The sequence below is a fragment of the Palaemon carinicauda genome, chromosome 21 (assembly GCF_036898095.1).
Source record: "Palaemon carinicauda isolate YSFRI2023 chromosome 21, ASM3689809v2, whole genome shotgun sequence".
Lineage (NCBI taxonomy): Eukaryota > Metazoa > Arthropoda > Malacostraca > Decapoda > Palaemonidae > Palaemon > Palaemon carinicauda.
In genome coordinates, this window is record NC_090745.1 from 56,505,342 (window position 1) to 56,518,506 (window position 13,165).

A 13,165-nucleotide genomic window follows, 5' to 3' on the forward strand; every position below is an offset into this window, starting at 1 on the left:
TACATGGAATTACATGTATACATGTTAACAAGAACCTTCTATTCGAGGAATTGCTCTGGAATGATATTTCTTATGAAGAATAAGTTACTAGATCGATGTAATCTAATATATTTGAATCTTTTCTAAGTTACTAACTTTAATGCAATCTTGGAATCTTTTCTGAGTAAAAGATTTATGTAGTTCAATATAATTTAACATTTTCTGATGTAAAAGATGAAAATGTAAATTTTCGGGAGAAAATAGGGCCTATAGCGCCCACCCCCTACTCACTAGCCCATGAGTCATACTATGTAAACGCTGTTTTATTCAATGAAAAGATTGTTATCAATAGTACTACAAAATACACCAAGTTTTTTTTTTCTTTTTTTTTTTAAACTAACGAACATTGTGCCGTACGATTGGAATTCCGTAACTAATGGAACAGGACCACCTGCGACATAATTTAGGTCGTTTTGTGCAATAAAAAGCACAAAAAGTTGCAGATTTTACGATGTTTTGATGAAAAGAATATTCATATATGTAGATAAGAGAGTAATTTCAACAAAATTCACCGACAATCAAAGGATATAATAGTTTAAAGTAAGCATTATCATACAAAGAAACAATATTTTGCTGCAAGTTTATTGGCACGCGGCAACTGTTACAGGTAAGACATGAGGTACCAAGAAAACAGAACGTATCCAGCTAACCTACTAGTCTGACACCGATACGATGGCAGTATGGCTAATGCCTTGGTTGACGGTGTACGTGAAAGTATCAGGTTTCTGTGAACCATAAGATTCTTCGTGTTGTATGATTTTTTTATAGACATTGAATTGTTAAAACGTTAATATAAAGCAATATTCTTATATGGCATCATGAATTGATGCGTCTGTACATTTGTGTTAAAAAAGGAAATACTGTTTTAGCTGAAGCTATTGCCTAATTAAGCCAATTAATCGTAACTATTGTGATTTTATAAATACTATTGTGGTTGTTTGATTTTGTTAGTGCTGGATATCTATAAATCAACTGGGTAAATATAGGTAAGTAAATAAAGCTACTATTCTTTAGAAAACATTTCTCATTGTTTATTAGGCTTTTAGAGCTCAGAAAGAATATTGCACACACATGCACACACACACACACACACACACATATATATATATATATATATATATATATATATATATATATATATATATATATATATATATATATATATGAGAGAGAGAGAGAGAGAGAGAGAGAGAGAGAGAGAGAGAGAGAGAGAGAGAGAGAGAGAGAGAGAGAGAGAGTTCGGCCTTTATGGTTACAGATAGGACTTCATTTAGCTGTGAATCATGATTTTTTCTTTTATAAAATTCGCAGATTGAATTGTTGATATAACAAAAATTCAATTGGCCAAGTAATTTCTACAAATAATCAAAAAAGGTATGAAGAAATGTATATTATCCAGATATTTCCATTGTGAAACAGGTTATTTATTGTCAAAGTTCCCTAATTCGGCGTTAAATACTTGTTACATATGACTTGTAGACCCATAAGGACATCCAAAACTCCCCATCCTGAGCTCATGAGGTCGTTAAGATTATAAACACTATTGGTCTGTGAGTATGGCCCATACTCTGATCCCACAATATGTTAAAAAGGGACATTTCCTCTGGCCATACTGTATTCATTTCATAAGAAAAAAAAAAAAAGATCACAGGATTACTGACTAGTACTTCAGTAGCCTTATCTTACAACCAACTTTCCCCTGTTTAGTAGGACATTAACCTAATCTGAGCTACTTACCTAACCCATCCTAAAGGCGATACAATTTCAGTAAGTTTAGGATATTGTGGAATAAACGTTTCCATGTCCACAATATATGTAGAATGGACCACTTGGAAAAGCTTTCAAGGGGGTGCATGTCATCCTTAAAACGGAAGCCACACCTAATAATATTAAAACAAACAGGTTTGCAGTGAAAAATGACATTTCAAAATGTAGCGGCTCACGTTTCCAAGTATGTGAACGGTCCTAATGGCAACATTTGTATAATTGAAGTATCAATTTTTCCCATGTTTGCTCTGCTGTACCTCGCTACCCTTAAAAGATACTGTAAACATCCTTAGGGGATTGTATAGACCTGCCAAACAATATATAATTTGGTGATTATTTTTAGTAATATTTTTTACTTTCAGGAGAGCAACAACTGCCAGACAGCAAAGAGAGAGTGTTATGAATATAAATAAATTTGCAAAACAGATAAAATTATAGTTGATCACTGGGTCGTGTTAATTACTGAACAATAACGTCAGTAAAATTCAAATAACCACCACCAACAGCAATGTTAATAAAGGTTGCAGTTATAAATTTAACAATCTGAACTATAGTGTTGCGATTAGCTATTAGACCACAATACGTGGTTATGTAAAAATCTACTTTAATGTCTTATTCCCTTAATAAATGACTTAGCCAAACAATAGCAAGACAGTAATAGCAAAAGAAAATAATAGCCCGTAAACAATATAAAAAAAAATAAATTTATGATTTAACATAAAAATTTGCAATATTTTACAAGATTCACAAAATACTCTCAGTACACCAAATCGATAATGATTAAAAAAAAAAAAAAAAATGTATGTTGATGAAAGTCTTAGCTTTATAAATCTCAGTGAAGTGAGACAGATGACGGTGAAATTCAACTCCGAATTTTGAAAAAAAAATTTCAAATCATAGTTTCATAAAAGATGATAAACAGGAACACAGCTTCTCATAATATTCGATCTTTCAAGGTTGTCTTTTTATTTACTATATTCAGCATCTTTGAAATAATGGTAGAAGTTTAGCAGTATCACCACTGCTGTCTAAGAAAAGTCTCCACAAGAACAATGTTCACTCTGAGAAAAACGGATCAAGTGACTTCCATACGGCAACACTTTTTCTTTTATATGCATCATAAGTTATTCTATAAGACTCGTGAAAGTTCTTGAGGGATTCTTATGCAAGCATTACGCACGTCAGGCGACTGGCATCGTAGAATAAGTTATGAAAAATATCCAGAAACTTTTATTCTAGAAAACAACATCGTCTAGTTACAAATCATTACAATGTTTTTATTCTTACATTAATATTTGATATGTAAATATAACGTTCTTTGCAGGTCCCATAAGATAAAATGCATAAAATCTAATCGACATATAACAAATCCCCCTGCCAAGAGAAAAGTTGTGGATTATCAACCAATAAACTTTCACAAATACAAACAAAATAATCTTATCATACAAGTTTACAAATATAATGATTTCATTACTATCAAAATAAAATTCAATTTGTATTACAAACTTCAAGTGAAAATTCTAAATTTACAAAGGTGATAAACAAACACAAAAATATCATTAAAATTGTTCTAAAGAAAACTGAAAAGTATATTTTTCTCAACAGGTACCAAAATTCACAAATAATTCTTAACCTATGCCTCTTTTTGGCCAGGATTGAACATTATCTTCAAGGACATGACTGTATGATTCATCAAATGCAAAGATGGATTTCAGTGGGTTTTCAGATAAGTCTGATTGGACTTTTCAATAACTTGACATACAGGAGAAGTACAATAAAACTGAGTCATATCCTGCCAAATATCAAGACAATAAAAATGTCTGATAGCATAACACAAAGTTTTATTCACACCAAAATGACCAGTTCTAGATTGTTCATGAGCGAGACTGAAAACATCAACATTATGATTTTCAGGGATAATAACTTGAACAACAGCATGGTCAGACTTCTGACATACAATCAAATTTGAATGATACTCAGGATCACGGAATCATTGAATAACAAATTACCAGTTGTTTCTGAAACATGACTGGAATTGGACAAATCAGTACTAAACTGATTAAACTGATCATTACAAATCAAGGTATCTTCAAAAGACAAGTTATTAGAATTCTCAAATCTGCTTCATCACAAACTAACGTGTCTTCACAAGACAGGTTAACAAAAGAGTCAGAAGAAATGACTTCACGAACCAAAATATCTTCTTGAGACATGTTGGTAGTAAAGATGACAGCAGAAATATTAATAGTAACTAACATATCATTACCATTCATGTAGATAGAACAGTCAACAGTTGAACAAGTACCATGAACTAACATATGTTAACGAGATAGGTCGGTAGAATAGTCATTAGTACTACAAACAAACCTGTCTTCATGAGGCAAATCAGTAGAACAAACAACAGTGGAGACATTGTTACTAACCAACACATCGTTGTCAGACATGCAAGTAGAACTCTGAGTCTTCTGATAAGTCTCAGCTCTCGAAGAAAACAGAGCAGACAAATCAGGGCTGAGAACCTCCAACCACTGATCAAGATTTGGCACTTTACCCATCTTCAGTCTATCATCAACTTTCCCATCTACCAAGTCATTACCAAGCAAAAATTAAACGCCATTTACAGGCAACTTGGAAACCATACCAACAACAGGCCCTGATATCCAGTCACAATGAAGATGTATATGATGCAAGGGAGCCTTAAGATGGTCACCACCAACCCTAAAAACGGGAGCATACTCCCCAATAAACAAATACTCAGTCTCAGGAACAACTTTCCTCAAAACAAGAGATCACATATAACTAATGTCACGCATGATACAAACAGGACTCGGCGAACCACCATAAACTTAAATAAAACCCTTAGCGGAATATGGCTGGAAAAACCTTATCGACAGGTCTGGAACAAACAATAGAATTCACAGGTTTTGTGTCAAATATGTGGTCATTTGCATTGTTTACCTCTACTGGTAGCACACTATATCGATTCTGGTAGAAGAAGAGCCACAGGTTTAGCTTATTTCCTCTTCAACTTGAAGCATATAGACACCGTGAGAGCTGGTTTATAACAATATACATTACAGAACTGCTACTCGTAGAATTGCTATTCAAATTGCTGCTTTGAGACTTGACATGAGAATCAGAACTAGCCTTTTGATCATCAACAGTTTTACTAGTGTTCTTAATTGTGTCCCTATAGTCTTTATATCCTTTAAACTCTTAATTACAAGACCTCAATTCATCGTGAGCCAGTACATAATCCTCAGTACCTATGAAAGATAGATAACTTTAATATTTGCACACACTATTTTTAAACAGTTCAATGAAAATAATTTCCCTCAATCACTTAAAATCATCCCTACACTGCTGCCTTACACCATTCATCAAAATAATCTGATAATTCCTTACTGAATTCTACATATGTCTGTTCATTTGGTTTTGTCCAACTCCTAAAGTTCATTCTATAAGCTTCAGGAGTTAGTTCATAGGCCTGCATTAGTTTTTTTTTCTTTCAAGAATTCATAATCATCGACTTGATCTTCAGGAATGGAAGCATATATTTTTGTGCCATACCACATAAAACTCTTGACAACATATAAGCACAATTTTCTGCTGGTCACTTTTTTAGCTTTTCTCTCAAAACAGATAGAATATTCATCCAAATCCTTTTCATTAAAAGGAAGTTCAATTCTATCTTCATTAGAAATATCTGGCTTAGATTCATCTTCATTTTTAGAATTAGCCTGCTTAATTTTTTTAAGTTCTAATTCTTTTTTGATATTATTTTCATGAACCTTTATATCAGCTTCCCCATCCTTAAAATTCGGCTTCTAACATTAATTTCTCACATTCAGCCTCTGCTTGAGGTTCCAACTTTTTTTTCTCCTAAACGAGCTTCTATTCTAAGTCTTTCCATTTCTATAGCTGATGAACCTAAAACCACTGATTCAATTTGAATCTCTTCTAACACATCCTGAGGTAACACATCGTCTTCAACCAAATGTTGATCTAACACATGTTTAATATCCTCTTTCCTCATTGATTTTTTAACATTAAACTCAGAATGTTTGCCTAAAATCACTTGTGGATCCTCACAAAATTTGTCCAAAAAACTCAGATGTGTTAAAGTGTGACATGTCTGCTGGCTATTTTGTACAATTGACAAGTGTAATTTATGAGCACACTCTGAACTTGAAATGAATTAGCAATTCAGATCCTGGTCAGGCACCCTGTTCTCTTAGGATCAGCTATTACACTGTGTAGATTTATGTATAAATTTACTTTAATGTCTTATTTCCTTAATAGATAAATTAGCAAAAAATAGCAAGACAGTTACAGCAAAAGAAAATAATAGCAAGCAAACTATATCAATAACTATATTTAAGATTTAACTTGAGTATTTACAATATTTTACAAGGGTCACAAAATACTTATAGCACACCATATTGACGATCACTTTCAAATAATTGTATGGGAATAAATAAAAATCTTACCTTTATAAGTGTCTGTGAAGTGAGAGACAGATGACAACGAAATTCAACTCAGATTTTTGAGGGATTTTTCCAGGTAGTAATTTCAGATATGAAAGATGATAAACAGGAACGTAGTTTCTGATGATATTCGATCTTCCATGGTTTTCAAGTTATTTAACTTATTCAGCATCTTTGAAATAATGATAGAAATTTAGCAGTATCACCACTGGTGTCCAAGAAATGTCTTCACAAGACCAACGTTCACTCAGAAAAACCGATCAAGTGACGACAATGTGGCAATACTTTTTATTTTACATGCGTCACAAGGTATTCTATAAGACTCAGGAAAGTTTTTGAGGGATTCTCATGCAATACGCACGCCAAGCTGGTGGGATTGTAGAATAAGTTATGAGAAATATCCAGAAACTCTTATTCTAGAATACAACGACACCTTAGAGTTACATATCATTAAAATGTTTTTACTTTTACATTAACATTTAATATGTAAAAATAAAATTCCTCACAGGTCCTATAACATAACATACATAAAATTTGATCTACATATAACAAATTTTGCCCATTTGAAGATTTGCCGAAAACCCCAATAAGTTTGTTAACATTGTTGATCAATAAGATGGTCAGCAAGTGAAAGTATGTAGTTAAATAGCAAATTTCTGGAGCTTCATCCAGCAGTTCATAAACTCAGAAGTAAAAACGAGATACTTGATGATTATTTCGTAAAAGAGATTATAAAAAAATCCCAAGAACCTGAAGAACATCCGTTTTCAGTGGGTTTATTGAATTTCTCATTTTGCAAAACTATATTAACACAGATTTCTAAAAAAAGAAAGTCACTTTACAATTTTTTTTATAAACAAATTATTTTACCATTTAAGCACCATTTGACATTTTTTAATGTCAGATTTTGCTACTCCCTGATCACCACTGGACATATATTATGTCAGATTTTCTACTTCCTTGGCACCAATGGATGTATTTTATGTCCAATTGTTACATTATTTTCCCTTTCTTTTTCTAGTAATGTATATGAAATTTTACAAAATATGTAACATCCTGTATATCAATGGAAAGAAAATTTATTCAGCCTCATGATAATATATGTTTTAAAGTTTTTGTGCTAAGATGAGTCAAGTCAAATGTAAAAAAATTGGGCTTTGAGCATGAATGCCAAATTATTTGGTGATGGATTGGCGCTTAAAGGGTTAAGAATACTAGTTGTAATTTCTGAGATAGCTAACATATTCGGAAAGTATGCTCCTCTCTATTCCAGCTATTATACAATTAGACCGTTGTTATGGGGTGATTATGCTTTGATGAAAATTATTTTATTTATTACTTGCAAGGATATAATTCTTACCAAACATTGAATTATAAAAGAGGCTTCAAAATAATGGCTGTTTTCTTTAACACTGTTGCGTAAGATATTAATAACTATATGTCCACCTACGTCAGATGTTTTGGAAAGCTTTTTATTTGTCATTCATAAGTAAAGTAAACTATCAACTATTATCAGGCATTAGTCGCGAAATATGAAGTTTGCTAATCTTCAAGCACTAATGCTAATTAAAAAACAATGAATGTAATAAATATATATGAATATATTTTGTTTTTTTATTCAAAAGACACCAGCTAAAGTTGTTTGAATACATATCTTAGGAGTAAAAGTTTGTAAGTTGAATGCAGTTAGGTATTCTTTTTACATTCCATACATATACGCTATTTTCTTCACTATATATGAAAGTGAGGACTTTAAAAGCACAAAATATAGACAAAAAATTATATCTACATCTTACTAAAATTCACGTCTTGTGAAAATTCTTATTTAAAAAATCCCGTTGTAATGTTATATCATGAATCAGAAGATAAATAACTCATTATCATTGATAATTCTACAAAGATAACATTAGTCGGTACATTTTCCATTTTCACCGTTTTTTTATTCATCACTAACGGCTACCTACTCAAGTTCCAAGTAACCCATGTCATTTTCTCATGTACCCATTTCAAAAGGACTTCAGTCTTGGAATTTTAGCGGCTTTAGTTAACTTTCATCAAATTTTTCTTTTGCACTTTAAAGACTCTCTCTCTCTCTCTCTCTCTCTCTCTCTCTCTCTCTCTCTCTCTCTCTCTCTCTCTCTCTCTCTCTCTCTCTCTATTATGAAAATAAAAGATAATGCTAAAACTATGGGAACTGCCTCATAATTTCATACGTACTAGCTAGTCTTTGATTGTGTATGTTTTTATGTGTACGCTTTTCTATTCCTGCTTCCTGTACAGTATATTAGGTTTAATGCCATTTTCATATCCAGAAAAAAAAGTCTACAATTATTTGATTTCAATTTCATATCAAAAGATAATTTCTCGGCATACTGGTGATCCTTTATCACTTTGTCTGCTTCTCTGCTTATTAGTTACCTTTCATTCGTCAACAGAAAGGGCAATAATAGGAAAGGTGAAATTAAAACCCAATGAAGGGTGGTCTCAGATATAGCTTCGACTAGTCCGTAGTCCGTGAACAATTATTTCGTATTCGGCAAACAGTCGGAAACACATTGCAGAAAGGAGAAAGACTTGTGGCAGATAGTCCACAACATTTTTTTTTTTAAGTCAATGACAAGTATTGTTCAAAGTAGTGTTTAAAGTGTGGTATATGTGACCCATACGTTATTTGCCTCTCTTTTTCAATGGCACCAAACACGATACTGGCGGTTTTTTCTTGCCCTATCTAGTGCAGTCTTTATATAGATTGAATCTAGTTTCAAATTTAAATTTGTATGTAATCATATTTGTTTTAAAAGAAATTGTAACTCTGCAAGAGAAGGTTTGAGTATTAGTAATTTCCTAAATGTAGTGTTAACTCATAGGAAGTCCATGACTATATAGGCTACCCATGTGTGTTGAAGATAAGAGTTAATAACTCTGCCCTTGTGATGGCCGACAGAGAGTTGGTTCAAGAGGGGGAAGTCGGTGCAGCCAATTTGAAAGATGGTAGGAAAACCAGTCTTGGTATCAAAAGAAAGATTTTTGCTTGGAAGGATAAGAAATCCGGTTTAAAATAACAACGCATAAACCTTCACTTTCTAAGTTTTTTCTTCTTAAAAATACCGGCTATGATAATGGCAGAATGATAATAGTTTATATTTTATGTGGCACCAAAGGGCCTTAAGTAAAGCTTTAAAGATATAATGTCCCTGTCTTGAAGGAATGAATAAGTAGATGGTGTTTTGTTTAGAAATGTTTCAGATGTCGTGAATATCTGTGTCCTCCACTTAAAGAAGTCAGACGCAGTCCTTTGGAAGGACATATGACGCAGGCTGTGGCACAGGACAGTATATAATAGTGCAGTATTTCTTTCTGTGAAGAGTCTACAGACCCAGAAGGAAGAGAGCTGCTGTCAATTTTAAGGTATGGTAAGAAGTAAGATGTAGAAATGGAGCCTGACCAACCATTCATCCATTTGTTGATGAAGGGGATGATCTCTCTCTCTCTCTCTCTCTCTCTCTCTCTCTCTCTCTCTCTCTCTCTCTCTCTCTCTCTCTCTCCAAGTTATTATTAGTCGTTAGCTAAAATGTCATGAAATATAATGAAAACAAGTTTAACCGGATAAAAAGTATCTTAGAATATCAAATGTTTTCTTTCTGGGAAATTTTGCATATTATTAAGGGAAAACTATTATTTCATATCATCATCATCTCCTACGCCTATTGACGCAAAGGGCCTCGGTTAGATTTCGCCAGTCGTCTCTGTCTTGAGCTTTTAAATCAATTCTTCTTCATTCATCATCTCTTACTTCATGCTTTATAATCCTTAGTCATGTAGGTCTGGGTCTTCCAACTCTTCTGGTGCCTTGTGGAGCCTAGTTGAAAGTTTGGTGAACTTATCTCTCTTGGGGAGTGCGAAGGGCATGCCCAAACTATCACCATCTACGCCTCACCATGATCTCATCCACATATGGCAGTCGAGTAATCTCTCTTGTAGTTTTCTTTTTTATTATTCCATATATTTCATAAAATATTTCAAATAAAAAAATCGTCTTTCACGATATGAAGATTATTAGTAATATTATAGTCGGACATTATTATCGTCAAAGGTTACTAGCTGACGAGAACGCACCGACGCTCGCTGTATCTAAGATGGTTAAAAAACACAGACTATGCCACTAGCTGAACTAAATAAAGATATTAAACACTGACAGCCCGATATCTGCACTCTAAAAACGCGACTTTCATAGTACTGTTAATAGGTATGCCCCATCTCTACTATCTGCTGTATAGTTATGGTTTAGAATTCCGATGCTGAATTCACGCGTTTGGATCTCAATTTTGATCGAATTGCTGTAGAACATACTTTTCACGCATTCTTGCTCCTCCAGAAAATAAATTATCTGTTTTTGCAATGGTTATAAGAAATAATTATTTGATATGATGTTTTACGAAAGAAAAGGGATTACAACAGAAGCATTTTGAATGATATGAAAGACAGATGAATACTTTAATTCCATTGTACAGTTTTTACAGTGGGGTGATCATATTTACGGCCGATAACCTTTATGCTTAAATGTTAGATTCCACCGTTGTATACGTTGCAAAAAATTTGACAATTACTGTATTTCTAAAGACTATCCGATTTCCTTGTTTCCCTCCTCTCTATCTCTGTCTCTTTCTTTCGACCTTTGGATGTCATTTATCTGTATTACCTCCTGCCAAGTCATTGCAGTTTCCTATTCCTGTTATTGTTTGAATAATCTCTTAACATCAATGTTTTGGTTTGCAAGCTTTCCTATTTCAGGAAATCATTCAGAGGGTCTGCCCTTCCTCTCGCCAAAGATCTCCAATCCCTATGAACTAACTCATACTCAGAAGTTAACTTTCTCTTTGGTCAGCATTTGTCTTCCGCTTGTGGTACATTCCTTAATAAGACGAGTAACAGCCTTCTCTGTCCGGACACCTTCCCGATGACATCGAGGTTCTCTGATCACCTTCAATGACTTTTCCTCGTAATGAACCCACCCTATATCTTTCTGTCCCTTCAACATGAAACATATTCGTCTTATTGCTTATATGTGTAATCAAGTATTGTAATTATTGATAGATTTCGAGTTTAACTCGATTTATTTTTCATTTTACAGGCTCATAATTATTTTATCTATATATTTTTTGCATAGCATTGCGCTATTATTCAAAGTCCTCTTGCATCTTAGCTCATGCTTTGGTCCGGATTGTTTGTTTCTCTATGTAATCATCTTTTTTATTTGTATATGAGAGTTAGGATTTTATCTTTACAAAAGACTTGATGAATCGCAACACAATCGAATCTTGTTTGATAAAGAAAATTATTGATAATATAATGAACACAGCTCATTTATATATATATATATATATATATATATATATATATATATATATATATATATATATATATATATATATATATATATATATATATATATATATATATATATATATATATATATATATATATATATATATATATATATATATATATATATATATATATATATACAGTATATATAGGTATGGGTGTGCTTGTGTGATCTGTTAACAAACAATATGTCAAGTATATAGTTTAGATTTTATATGGTTATATTATTTTCTGTGTTATGTATTGTCATTCTCATTACATACCATGTTCATGTTCATTTATTTTTCTTACATGTTGTTAGATTGTCCTCTACTTTAGTTTGCCTTCAAATTCATGTTGCTCATCTTCTCTCGTAGCGTTTTCCCATCATTATTTTGTCCATAGGTCTTTGAGTTGTAGCTAGCTTATGGTCTGTTGTAACTAGCTTATGGTCTGAGACTTTAGTAAGCCTCCAAGTTTCCATTGCACAAGTTAATACTGGTAGGACCATTTAATTAAATGCTTTTCTTTTTTTTAGAGAAAATGGCCTTTTACATTTCATAATCTCATTTTCTTCACCAAAAGGTCTCCATCCCATGCTTATCCTTCTTTTAATTTTGGTCACATGTCCCGGGGAAACACTCACTGTCCGTCCTAAGTAAATATATTCATTAGCAGTCTCCAGACGTTCGTCCATAACCTTTATTAGTTGTCTCTGCATTTATACTGAACATTATTTAGTTTTATTTATATTCATTTTCAGTTCAACATTTCTGATTTCTTTACTCAAATCTTCTATCACCTTTTGCAACTCCTCCCAAGATTCACTAAATAGAACTATGTCATCTGAAAATCTGAAATTGTTAAGGTATTCTCCATTAATGTTAATTCCTACACTTTCCCAATCTAAATTCTTAAAAACTTCTTCAAGGCACACTGAATAATTTAGCAGTTATGGGGTCTCTTTGTGTAACTTCTGTCTCAGTTGAAATTTTCTCACTATTTCTTTGTAGTTTTATGATTGTTGTGCTTCCTGCATATCTTCAAGTATTCTAACATGATATTCATCTGTTCCTTGTCTTTGAAGTGCTCTCATTACTGCTAAAGTTTTGACCGAATCAAAAGCTTTCTTGTAGTCTATAGATGCCATACATAGTTGTGAAAAGCTTTCTCATAGTCTATAAATACTATTCATAGTGGTTTGTCATACTCTGTTGATTTTTCCATTAGCTGGTTAATTACATGGATATGGTCAGTTGTTGAATATCCCATTCTAAAGCCTGCCTGCTCTTTTGGTTGATTAAAGACCAGCTGTCTTTCTTTCTGTTCGGCCTAATATGATCTTTGTAAATATTCTCTATATCATTGAGAGTGAACTTATTTGACGGTTATTATTTAGATCTTTTGTTTCTCCCTTTTGTGAATTAGTATAGTGATAAAGTTTTTCCAAGCTGTAGGTATATATCGTTTTTGGAGACATTCTGTGTAAAGCTCAGCGAGTTGTTACC

General features: G+C 32.8%; 1 protein-coding gene across 2 annotated transcripts in view; it reads left to right on the plus strand.

Annotated features, from left to right (window-relative positions):
* The first annotated feature begins 755 nt into the window (after nt 1-755).
* LOC137615282 (rho guanine nucleotide exchange factor 10) overlaps nt 756-13,165 on the plus strand; it is a 737,263-nt gene continuing 724,853 nt past the window's right edge. The window contains exon 1 of one of the 2 annotated variants that reach the window (XM_068345015.1): nt 756-1,025. The gene's annotated coding sequence lies outside the window, so the exon portion shown is untranslated. The remainder of the gene's footprint in view (nt 1,026-13,165) is intronic. The other variant, XM_068345016.1, reaches the window with a different exon arrangement.